The sequence below is a fragment of the Herpailurus yagouaroundi genome, unplaced genomic scaffold, assembly GCF_014898765.1.
Source record: "Herpailurus yagouaroundi ecotype Mexico unplaced genomic scaffold, PumYag 28, whole genome shotgun sequence".
Lineage (NCBI taxonomy): Eukaryota > Metazoa > Chordata > Mammalia > Carnivora > Felidae > Herpailurus > Herpailurus yagouaroundi.
In genome coordinates this window covers 155,034,223-155,047,915 of record NW_024412376.1, presented here as the reverse complement: position 1 = coordinate 155,047,915, position 13,693 = coordinate 155,034,223, and the positions used below count along the sequence as shown (strand labels likewise).

Below are 13,693 nucleotides of genomic sequence, written 5' to 3'. Positions count from 1 at the left end.
CAAAAAAAAAAAAAAAAAAAAAAAAAAAAAAAAAAAAAAAAAAAGACTGAGTGCAATATCTTAGTTCAAACATATGTTTACTTATATATCTGAAGACAGGATTAAATATAATGTTATGCACAAAATCGAATACTACTCAAAAAAGTAAATGATTCTGTAGAAAAATATTTAGTAACATAAGAATGTTTAAAAATATTATTATATATTTTTAAACTGAGAGAGAGTGTACACAAGCAAGAGAGAAGTGGGGAGAATCTTAAGCAGGCTCCATGCTCAGCACAGAGCCCCATGTGGGGCTTGATCCCATAACCCTAGGATCATTACCTGAGCTGAAATCAATTGTTGGACACAACCAACTGAGTCACCCAGGTACCCTTAAAAGTAAGTATGATTTTAGGGGCGCCTGGGTGGCGCAGTCGGTTGAGCGTCCGACTTCAGCCAGGTCACGATCTCGCGGTCCGTGAGTTCGAGCCCCGCATCGGGCTCTGGGCTGATGGCTCAGAGCCTGGAGCCTGTTTCCGATTCTGTGTCTCCCTCTCTCTCTGCCCCTCCCCCGTTCATGCTCTGTCTCTCTGTCCCAAAAATAAATAAACGTTGAAAAAAAAATTAAAAAAAAAAAAAGTAAGTATGATTTTAAAAACACAAGTTGCAGACGATTATATTATGTATGATTTGTGGGAGTGAGCTCTAGGAAGACAGAGTGTGAGTGTGTGTGTGTGTGTATTTTTTTTCCCCAGAAAATGATTTGGAAGGATTGAAAACTTAACAGGAACAGTTACCTCTGGGTGGCTAAGGAAGGATAATTTTTATTTTCTTCATTTGCTTATTTATTTTCTAGTTTTTCTATAACACATAGCTTTTATAGTTCATTCATTCAATTAGTACTTATTGAGTGGATATAATAAGCCAGTCATTTTCTTAGGCACACAGGAGATAACGGAAAACCAGACAGAAAATGTTCCTGCTCTCATGGAACTTATTGTCTAGAGGGGAAGACAAAGAAAAGATCAATAAAAAAAAATTTCACAAGGTGATAAGCCTTACCATGAAAATAAAACCCAGTAACAGGACACAGTAATAACAACAGCAGGTGGAAAAAGGTTACTATGTTGGAATAAATGATCAGGCAAAGCCTCTGAGAAGGTGCATGTGTTCTTTTTAAAAAGTAAATTATATCAAGATAAAATTCAAACACACAAAAATATAGAATGATCCTCCCATTACATCCACTCTTCAGTTTCAACAATTACCTACATTTTTGCTATACTTGCTCCATTTATCCCTATTTACTAAAGTATTTTAAAGCTAATTACAGATGTCACATCATTTCTATATCATGCATCTTTAAAACATATAAGCATTTTCATACACAACTATACCAATTCCTTGCTATCCTCTAACGCCTGGTTTGTACTGAAATTTGCTCTACTGAGTCCTTAGGACATTCATTAACTTTTTGAAGAAGCTAGGTCATCAGTTCTACTACAGACCATTTTACATTATACTTTGTTTTGTTTCTTGTGGTCACTTTGTTCTATTTCCCAGTAATTCTGATAAGACTTGAATTAATTCTAAAGCAAATGGTTCTCAAACTTCTGAATCTCATAATTTCAGTCTTAAAAATTACTGTGGACCTCAAAGAGCTTTTGTTTAGGTGAGTTATATCTGTTTATATTTACCATATTATAAATTAAACCAATAAATTTAAAAAATATCTCTAATTGATAATAACTCTATAAATGTGCTTTTAAAAACATTTTAATGAAAAATAACACTTTCAAAGTAAAACAATGAGGTTTTTTTATAATTTTGCAAATCTCTAATGTCTAGCTCAATAGAAGATAGCTAGTCATATATGCTTCTGTATTCAATGTATTTAAATTTACTAGATCATGTAGTCTCTAGCTGACTTCATTACATATTTGTGAGAGAATAAGAGTGAAAAGGACAAATAACTTATATTATTTAGTTTTTACCTGGGGTATCCCCTGAAAAAGTTTCAGGGGTTCCAAGAGCTTCCTAAACCACATTTGAGAACCATTGGCTTAAAGAATTATTTAGAGGGGCACCTGGACTCTTGATTGTGGCTCAGCCCAGGACATAATCTCACAATTCGGGGGATTGAGCCCTGTGTCCAGCTCTGTGCTGACAGCACAGAGCCTGTATGGGATTCTCTCTCTCTGCCCCTCCCCACTCATGCTCGCTTGCTCTCTCAAAATAAATAAACTTAAAAAAGAACTGCTTAGATTCATATTCAATGTTTTCAGCAAGAATACTTCCAAAGTGATGCAACATTTCAGAAGGCACATAAAGTCTAATTTCAATGATGCTCAAGTGATCATTGTGTTCTGATGGTGATAGTCTGACCCCACCATCCATTGTAAAGCTCCCCAAACAACCTTTCCTCTAATAGTTTTATCTTCTGATGATGATGTTTGATTCAATTATCTTATTAGCAGATGCAAAATAGTAATATTTTTAGACTATCACGTCTTCCATATTTATTATCTTAAAGATTCTTCTTTAAGAATCTTCCTTAAATGATGGCTATTTGGTCCTGAAATACAATTTGTTTAAGAAAAAAAAAAGGAATTATGCGTAACTTTTTCCTTTAATTGCTCATTTGCACAGTAAGGAGCTGGTACACTACTGTATCTCCAGTGTGGACTAAAGGCTTCGAGAGGCACTTCTATTTTCTGATTATCATAAACTAATGGATTTTAAAACATTCAGCATGCTTCAGTTGCAATTGTTCTTCCTTTTGATGCTCAAATGTTCTCATATTGGCCAATGGGGAACCCTTAACATTGGCTTCTGTATTCTGTTGACAATTCAGCCTTTAGAGCTTCCTTGCTTGTTGGAACAAGATGTTCTAGGCTCATTCTGCACACTTTCTAATCTAGACCAGGATTGCAAAGAAGCAGCTAGCTTCCTTTTAAAGGAAAAAAAAATGTTTATTTTTTTAAGTTATTTATTTTGAGACAGAGAGAGCATGAGTATGAGTGGGGGTGGGGCAGAGAGAGAATGAAAAAAAGAATCCTCAAGCACAGAGACCCATGTGGGACTCGAACTCATGAATCAAGAGATCACGACCCAAGCCGAGATCAAGAGTCTGATGCTCAACTGACTGAGCACCCAGGTGCCCCTAAAGGCAAATAATGTTTATTTTTATTCTATTATCTTAAGAAGATTGTTTATAAAGTTTATTTTGAGAGGGACAACTCAAGTGAGGGAGGAGCAGAGAGAGAGGGGAGAGAGAGAATCACAAGCAGGTTCCATGCCTGATGCAGGGTTTGAACCCCTGAAGCTGTAAGATCATGTCCTAGCTAAAACCAAGAGTCAGAGGCATTTTAACTGACTGAGCCACCCAGGCACCCGAAGGAAAATAATGTTTAAAGTCCACAATCCAGGTCTAGTTCAATGTGATTGAGCTGTCACTGCTTTTAGGTACTTCAGTGACCAGACTAGGAAATGCGTATTTTTGAAAAGAAAAGAAATTCATGAATTTGCACTGACATTTCCAATTCACATATAATATTAAAGTGTTTTTACTTCTTTCATTTTACTCTTGTTTTTTTTCCCTTACCCTGAAAATCTTGGTTTCCTAACAATGTTAACATGATTACATATTTATCATTTAAGTTTCAAAATAACAATGGCAATACTATTACTAATATTACCAAAAGCATTTCTTTGAAGCATCTCCTTGTCCTTAGAATACATTCCACTAAGAATGTACAGTCAAAATACTGGTTAAAGTCACCTCACATAATTCTTTCTTCTGTGTCATATAATGCAGTCAGGTTTATATGCTACATTCTTTCTCACATGTTTAGGGATTGCTTTATTATTATTTTTAAATGTGTATTCTTTGGAATATGTAGGATATTTACATAAAATTACACAAGGTCTATTCACAGAACTTCCATCCTTTCCTCTCTGCCTCATCTACGTCACCCCCTTATAGGTAACCATGCTGTTAGTTTTTATCTTTCCTGCTTTGTTTTTGCAAACCAGAATATATTTCTAACCCTTTGCTATTATAAATAATGCCCTCAATGAAAAACCTTGAACATATATACACATATATTCTCTCCATATAAAACAGAGAGGTGGACATGAACAAGATCTTAGCAAAGTCATACAAGTCTTGAAAATAAACTTAAATTTTGTTCTTTATGTAATAGAAAACTAAGAGGAAGATTTTATTTTATTTTATTTTATTTTTAAGAGGAAGATTTTAAATACAGAAGTAATGTAAGCTTTACTTTATTCAATCTGAGCATGAGAATACAATTTTGGCAAACTGATAAATCCAAAGTTATGTTAAGATATTCATTATGAAAGTTATCTCTTCAGAAGGAAAACAGATGAAATTACAAAGAAAACTAAAATCTGATGTCACTTAGAAACCATGTGGTGCTAAAGTGGCCAATTTAGTATCAAACTATAACAAATATTCAGGAAAAATGTAATGGCCACAAAGGAAGTTGATCTTTTCTTCCTTTCTGTCCTTCTTTCTTTCTTTTTATGCTTCATACAACTAATTATGTTAGCCAAGTGATGGTTTGGTTACATGGCAACATTTATGGAACATCTGACTGCAAAGAGCATGATTTTTTGTGATATTCTTTATAAGACAGAAAAATGAAAAATCCAGTTCATATCTTCTGTAACAATTATATTTCTTGCCACTCTATAATCTTGACTATAGAAAAAGCTTTCAATAGCCTCTTGATTTTTAAGTAACTGAGGCAATCTTCATATAGTTCCTCAAACATAACTGACTTGTTCCTGCTTTTATTGATTTCTGATATTTTTGTCTTTGTATCTGTTATTTCTTCTACCTGGAATGTCTCGCCCTCAGATCTTCATATGGAGTACTTCTCATTATTCAAGTCTCTGCTCAAACTCATTTCCTCAAGAAGACCTTACCTAAATAATGTGATCTAAATACCTGACCATCTTACCTAAAATAATCTTCCTAGTCACTCTTGATATCTTGCTTATTGATTCTTTTGGAAAATAAGGGGCACACTGACAGGCATATTTTAAAACGTTACAAATAACTTCTGGAAATGAAAAATGTAATAACAAATTAGAAACTCAAGATACAGGTTAAGCAGTGATTAGAATAGCTCAAGAGAGAATTAGTGAATTTGGAGATTGTTCTAAATAAACTAATCAAGATGCAACACAAGGAGACAAAGAGGTGGAATATATAAAAGAGAAGATAAGAGACAGGATAGAATGAGAGTATCCAAAATATGTCTCAGTAGATTTTGACAGGTGATAAAATGAGAGCTACAATACATTTGAAAAGATAATGGCTAAAAATATAACAATTGGTGAAAGATATTTGGCCTGTTAATAGAAACCACATGATTAACAATCAGAATAAAGTAAAACTACACCCAAACATATCCCAGACAACCTGCAGAACACCATAAACAAAACAGAGAAAGAGACAAAGACAGAGACACTAGAAGTACAGAGTATGAAGATTACCTATAAAGGAAAGATGATGAGTTGAAGTTTTAGTAACAATGGAAGCCAAGACACTATCAGCACTGCTAAGTGCTGAGAAAAAAATAATTGTCAGTCTAAACTAGTATACCCAGAAAAATTATCTTTGAAGAACATACATTAAATATAAAAAGAATCAGGGTGCCTGGGTGGCTCAGTCGGTTCAGCACCTGACTCTTGGTTTCAGCTCAGGTCATGATCCAAGGGTTGTCAGATCAAGCCCTGCGTCAGGCTCCATGCTGAGCATGGAAGCCTGCTTATTAAGATGCTCTCTCTCTCTCTTTCCCTCTGCCCTTCTCCCCCGCCTGCATGCTCTCTAAAATTAAAAAACAAAAAAAGGAGAAGAAGAAGAAGAAGAAGAAGGAGGAGGACGAGGAGGAGGAGGAGGAGGAAGAGGAGGAGGAAGAGGAGGAGGAAAGAAGAGGAAAGAAGAAGAAAGAAGGGAGAGGGAAGAAGAAGAAAGAGATGAAGTAGTAGTAGAAGAAACTGAAAAAAACCTTGGAGTTCACTATCAATAGAATTAAAAGAATTAAAATTTCTGTTCCCAGAGTAAATCTGAGATATGAGATAAAGGAAGGAATGGTGAGCAAAGGAAATGGTCATCATATATGTAAAGCTAAACAAAAATTGATAATATAAAACAAATAGTTATAATTAGATTAGATTATTTAGATTAGGTTAGATTGTGGTGTGATAAAAAGAGAAGTAAAGTTCTGATAAAATGGCTGTATGTGTTGGGATAGGTGACAAGTTAAGATACTCTAAGTTCTTTACATTAAGTGTTCAGTTAATTACACACTAAAAAATTTCTAGCATAACCACTAACAGAATAGCAAGAGAGTATATAACTTCAAAATCAGCAAAGAAAAAAAAGTGAAATAAAGGAAAAAATGAAACCTAAAAGAAAATAATGAAGGAGGGGAAAGAGCTAAACAAACAGAAAGTACAAAATAAGATGGCGGAAACAAATAATTAGAAGGGTGAGAAGTGCTACAAAAGAACACAAGCTGCTATAAGAAAATATAATAAGAGACCCAAACTAAATTTTGGTGGGAACTAATAAGAATGTGTACACATGTGTATGTGTGCATGCAATTTAGGAAGTGTGGAGGAGGTTTTCTTAGAGACATGGTGTTTAAAAGACTTGAAAAAAGCCAAGTTTTATTTAGAATAAATTGGTGTGGGTAGAGAGTGGCTTCTACAAAAAGGCAATGGTATGTGTGAATGTTCTGAGGCCTGAGTGTTTGACATATTGAAGAAAATGAGAAAAAGCCAGAATGAGGACTAAAACAAAAGAGATTTTAGATTTTATCCTAAGGACAATGAGAAGCCATTAAAAGGTTTTAAGCAGTGGACTGGTTTGCCTTGATTTGGAATTTTTAAGTATCTTCTATCCCTAGAGTCAGAGAGTATTAGTTTGAAAAGGGCATGGATAATCTAGATATATTATGTTTTCTTCTTCAGTTTAAATAAAATATGGTATAATCTTAAGCATAGAACATAACATTTTCCTCCATGTCTTTAGCCTTGGAAAACAAAAGCTCAGCATAGAAATCAAGACGAGTCATTTTATGGCCTTCACTGGTAGACACAGAAATATCTTCTGAATTCTGTATTCTCCTAATAGAATAACAAAAGACTTCATTTACTGTAAACATAATACCATAAAACCATAATGGCTCTCTTAAAGACAGTTTAACATCTCAGCTGACAGCTTCACCCACCTTAATCTTAGCCAAGAAACCAGACTAGTAGTGACAGTAACACCAGCAAAGGATACTTAATAACAACTAAACATATCACTGAAATTCATATAATTTATTCAATGCAGTCTCCTATTGCTCACTTGAAGCCTAGTTGATATTAATCTCATACATAATTTGTTTTTTTTTTTTTTAAAGAAAGTCTTATTCAAACTAGGAGCTATGATTTCCAAAGGTTAGTTTACTGGTAGCAGTGTGAAGTAGTAATTAAAAAAAAAAAAAAAAAATTTTTTTTTTTTTTTTTTACTTATTTATTGCCAATTAGCTTGAGGGAAAATAATTCTAAAAGTGCCAAGACATTACAAGGCAGTGCAACAACTAATGTTCACTATGACACTTAATGTACCATATGTTGTTTATGAAAGTACTAGGGTATTTCAGGGTATTTTCCATCTAGAATGTTTAAAATAAAAAAAATTCACAGCTAAAAAATCATAAATTGAATGACCAAGTCTCAGTTCTCATTTTTGTTGTCAGTAGCATTTGAAATCAATGATGATTTTTTTAAAAATGTTTATTTATTTTTAGAGAAAGACAGAGTGTGAGCCAGGGAGGGGCAGAAAGAGGGAGACACAGAAACAGAAGCAGGCTCCAGGCTCTGAGCTGTCAGCACAGAGCCCGACGCAGGGCTCGAACTCACAAACTGTGAGATCATGACCTGAGCGGAAGTCAGATGCTTAACTGATTGACCCACCCAGGAGCCCTACAATGACAATTTTTAATCCAATACGTCATACATCATACATGTAGTAGGAATATAAAAATGAAGAGAGAGGTTCCTGCTTCCAAAAGATATATTATAGTGGAAAGATAAACATGGAAACAATGGCAATGCAACGAGAAATTTACTATAATGAAAGCTCTACCAGAATATCCACTGGACTTCATGACAGAAATCTATACCAAGGGCCAATGACACACTGTTTCAGCTCTGTCCACATTTGATCTTGTTTTGTATAGGACTGGTAAGCTCTTCCTGTATTTTGGAATTTAGAAGGTTTTTACTTTGGGCCTAGATTAAAGCGGAAATTTAAAAAAATGATATGCTAACGTCATTTCTACCTGTTTTTAACAGTGTGCCAGGGCAAAAAAGAATCACTGGTACAAGCAATGCATGACTTACTTCCTCCCAGTTTCTGAGGTTCAGAGTATTTATACAAATCTGTAGAAATGAAAGTACACAAAGAAATATCTCTAATATTTGAAACACCTGGCTGGAATGTACAATGGAGAAATAAATGGGAATGTTTCCTTTGGGGTAACTATATTTTAAGTTAGTCTAGAGTTTGTGGAAGAGAGGGCAGGAAAATGATGAATATGGAAACTGACTTATGAAGAACAATCAAAAAGATGAAAAGATTTCCATGGAAAACATAAGTTTAGAGAGACATAATAGTTTCAATAAATATTTACAGCACTAGAAGGACTAAATTGCTGCAGATGGGAAGAAAAACTCTTAAAGATTAGCATGGAAAACAGAAGTCTTAAAGATAAAATAATTTCTATAAATTATTTATAGTACTGTTAAGTAAAACATTGTTACAGATAGAAAAAATGAAAATGAAGGATGGCTATTTCAGATATATGACCTTAATTGTCAGAGCTGTCAAACAAAGATTTTTTGCAAGTATTTACTGTCAATCAGCAGTTGAATTACCATCTCTTACAGTAGAGAATAAAAGAACCCTATACTGGGGCAGAGGCTGGATAGGATATTCTTTTGAGTATCTTTTTCTTTGCTTAAATGGCTAATTCTATTCTGCCAACTGTTTTTGCCTATTCTTCTACATAGTTATGTTTTTCTCGTTTGCTGCAGTTTTGTTCTGTTAGTTGAATGGTTGCCAGTTACATCAGTTATAAATACTATCTGCATTTGAGGCTTGAATTTTCACTCTGTTCATAGTGCCTTTATAATACTTAAGTTCATTTCAATACAAAAAATTTACAACATTGCTATAGGGATCGTTATTCTTGCATCTTAAGAAATTCTTCCTTCTTATTTTGAGTTTGGTAGGATGTAATTGTTTATATTTTCTTTCAGTTTTTCTTTTCACATTTAATCCTTGAGCCCACTTGAATTACTTTTGTGAGTGGTGTAAAATGGGAATCATCTTTTTTCTTTATGGGGTATTACAATGGGTAACCAGTTCCCCTGGAACCATTAATTCAATATGCCATCTTTCCCAGTGATTTATAATGACACCTCCGTCTTGTACCAGATTCCACCAATGTTTGGAGAGTTTCCGGATTGCTAATTTGTTCTACTCATTTTCATATGGCCAGCAGAACCACGTTTTAACTTTATTGCACCAAGTAAGTGTTCATACGTTTTAGAGTGACTCCCTCAGCCACCCTTAGTTTTTCTTAGCTCTTTAAGTATTGCTCATGAATTTTAGGATTGGCAAGTCATTTCTGACAATAAACCCTATGAGAATTTTAACAGGAATGACTGAATCTGTAAACATATTAAGCATGAAATGCCATCTTTTAGAGTCTGTCCATCCATTTAAAATACAATTTCTTATTTTGGGAGTCTTATTTGTGTCCTTCACTAGTTTTATGTTATCCATAAGGTTTTAAATGGTTTATTAGTTTCATTCTTAGATGTTTTGGTGCATTTACTGCTTTTGTTGCTATTGTAAATAAGATTTTTTAAACACAGGATTGTCTAACTAGGTGGTTGCTGATATGCAGTAATATATACTGATCTTGTGAGCAGTACCTTTTTGGAGCTTTTTATCAGTTCCGATAAAAGTATCCTATTCTTTCATAACTTCTACATCCATAACCATATTATTTATAAGCCACCACAATTTTGTTCATTCTTTCCTTATAACACATTATTTATTATTCCTTATTTTCATACTTCCATTTTTTTCTCATCATGTTACAGAAGTCAGGACTTCTTATGGTCAGGGAAAATGTTGAAAATTGGCAACAGTGTACATTGTTGTCTTGTCCATTACTTTAACTCATTAGGTTACAATATTTTTGGTAGTGCCAGTGCCCATTTACTGTTAATTTTTATAAGTATTTTTTATTATAAATGTATCAGCTTTTGTAGAATTTTTTAATGTATATATTAGGATGATACATTTCTTTTCTTTTTTCTTTTTCTTGGTAATGTGGAAAATCATGGAGGTTTTTCAAATGTGGACTCATCCATGCCTCCCTGTCATTATTTATTATGTTTTTACACTTCACTGTATTCAATTTGCTAGTATTTATTTAGGATGTTTGCACCTATGTTTGTAAGTAAGACTGGTTTGCAAATTTCTTTCTTTTGCTATTCTGTCTGGTTTTGGTATTAAGATTAGATCAATATTTCTTTCTTTTCTATTCTTTAAGATAGTCTACAAAAGACAAAAATTATCTGTTGCTTTAACTATATGAACCTTATAAAACCATTTGTGTTTGATAATTTAAAGATTAATAAGTTACACTAACTGCCTATAAATTGTCTACATTACTTACAGTTAGATTAGGTATTAAACTTACGGATTACATGATCTAATTTGAATAAATCAACTCACAAAATGAACAATGGGCTTAAATGAGTACTGTTAAGACATAAAGTGAGAATAATATGAAAAATGTAAGCACTAGCAAATAAAGGAAGAACACTGCTACTGCTAGTGTGAGCACTTTATTGATTATAGGTAAGAACAGTGAATTCAGGCCAAAAATTTTAATTCTTAAGAAAACCATTTAAAATATGGATTTATAGCTTCTATCATGACTAATAAAATTCTCCCAAAGTCTATACTGTGTAATAAGATACTGGCAGTGAAGTCATGATTAGCAAGACATTTAAAAATTGTTTATAACATCTTTACTTCAACCTTAAAAATTTTAATTTGTGGAAAGATTAGTGCAGATATTGATGTGTATACATACACACACAAATCCACACATAAATGCCTCAAAGGATATGTGCTCCATTTTTTTTTTTTTAAAGATTTGGTGTGCAAGTATGCAAAGTTAGAGCCTACCCATCTATACCATAGCAGAATGGTTTTATTAAAAAAATCTAATTTCATTACTGTCCACTTGAAGCAATCTAGCAGCTCTCTGTGGTCCTAAGAAAGAAAATCTTATTATTTCCTACATAGCTTTCTCATAATCTGATCCTTATTTCTTTGGCTTAATCTATTAACATTCTCTCCCTTGCTCTCTATGGTACAAGCCACATTAGACTAAATGGTTCCTATCCTGAAGTATGAGCACTGAAATTACATAAGACAAGAAGTTATCCCCCCAAATCATCAAGAAGACTATTTAAGGTATAGATTTATATATACTATCATTACTGATGGTTTTCAACCATCAGATGAAAAGGATTTTCACACACATATTTGTGCACTTTGCTGAGAATAGCACAGTCATTTAAATAATTTACTTGTTTTCTACATATAGTTGGGTCTGCCTTATCACTTAAGTTCACAGAATCACAGAATGTAAAGATTGGAAATTTACTTTTAAAATGTCATTTATTCCAGCCACTCATCTGATGCTTTTGTAAACCTCTAATGATAAGGCAACCACTTTCCACTTGGAGAAATATCTAATCCTTAGAATATTCTTTCATAAATGGACCTGAAATCTGTTTCCATCTAATTTCCAGATCCTAAATCTACTCCTGGGTTATTCAAAGAAAGTTCCATCCTACTTTAGTCTAATGGCCATACAAATATTTACAGATCACTATGTTACTGCTAAGGCTTCTCTTCTGTGGTAGTAAGGAATAGGAGGTACAGAGTATGGAGGCCAGGGTTTGGCTATCTTTTATGAGTTGGTTAGCTCATATTTGACTTTCACATTGCTCTAATTAGTTTGTTATTATTACTGCCAAGTAACAAATGAGGAAACTAATGCTCCAATAGGTAAAGTTACCTTTTCAAGTAAGTTGCAGAACTGAGATTTCAACTACAAGTTTGTTAGACACCAAAGGCTATGTTTCAGTATTGTTACAACACTGAACTGCCTCCCACAAAGAGCTCAAAGAGGGTATGAAACATGGAAGAGCAAAAAGAAAGCAAGCAAAACTCTAAAAATCCTATACTTTCTAACTTCCAAAATTCTATGTATTGATGTATTTTTTTCCTCAAGACTTATGATGTGTCATCTTGGACCTTTCTGTCTTATAAACTATTATCTTAATATTTCTCAGATTTTTCTATATAAACACCCATGACCCAAAATTAGGGAAGCAAAAAGAGAAAATTATTTCCATATTTCATCCCCTTTCAGTTTTAATCTGTCTCATGTAATGAAAAGACTATCTTTTTAAACATTGACTAGGTACTCTTCTTTAGAACTCCAAAACACACTGCCTTCTGTGATCAAACTTAATGCTGATATTTTCCTGTCTTCAAGGATTGACAACACGATCCCTAACTTGTGTTAACAAAAGACACTTGTTCTCTCTTCTCCAGGCAAAGCTTATTTGGCATCTGCCACAAGCATTTAAAAGGCCTTCCTTTCTTTCCTCTGTGAATCATCACTCTTCCTTCAATTAAGTATTAGATAAGTCCAACATACCTTTCATCATTCAGGACTCCTATGAAAAATGTATCTCTATATAGTTAACTGTGTGATTATATAATATTTATCACATATATTAACTTTTCTCTTTCCCAGTTAATTATAACTGATGAAAAATCAATTTATTTTTATTTTTCACTTAAGTATAAAAACTGAACAGCAAGTGCTTAATTAATATTCTCAGCTGTACATTTTAAAAATATGTTTTTATGGGATGCCTGGGTGGCTCAGTTGGTTAAGCATCTGACTCTTGGTTTCAGCTCAGGTCATGATCTCATAGTCGTGAATTCAAGCCTCGCACTGGGCTCTGCTCTGACAGTGCAGAGCCTGCTTGGGATTCTCTCTTCTCTTCTCTTCTCTTCTCTTCTCTTCTCTCTCTCTCTCTCTCTCTCTCTCTCTCTCCTTCTCTTCCTCCCTCCCTCCTTTGCTCCCTCCCTCCCTCTCCCTCTCTTTCTTAGTGCTCTCTCTCTTTCTCTCTCTCCCTCCCTCCCTCTCCCTCTCTTTCTTAGCGCTCTCTCTCTCTCCCTCCCTCCCTCTCTTTCTCTCTCTGACCCTCCCCTGCTCACTTGCTCTCTCAAAAAAAATAAAATTAAAAAAAATTTTTTTAATTAAATAAAGAATACAAATGATTCTCTTACCATATACTTTATTATGAAAAGAGACAAAGAGCAACTCAAATTTCCTCTCATATAATAAACAAAGTCAAATGCAATATAAAATTCAGCACTTCTCTCTAGTTCATATCACATAGGCCAATTACACATAATATTACTTCTAAAATATATTTCTTTATGAATATAAGGTTTATATATATTAAATAATACTAAAACAAAGCATTATGTTTTACACACACACACACA

At 33.7% G+C, this 13,693-nt stretch overlaps 1 protein-coding gene across 11 annotated transcripts in view; it reads right to left on the bottom strand.

Moving 5' to 3' along the window:
- Positions 1-13,693, bottom strand: part of LCORL (ligand dependent nuclear receptor corepressor like) — a 176,745-nt gene that overhangs the window by 44,162 nt on the left and 118,890 nt on the right. The gene's annotated exons all lie outside the window — the stretch shown is intronic.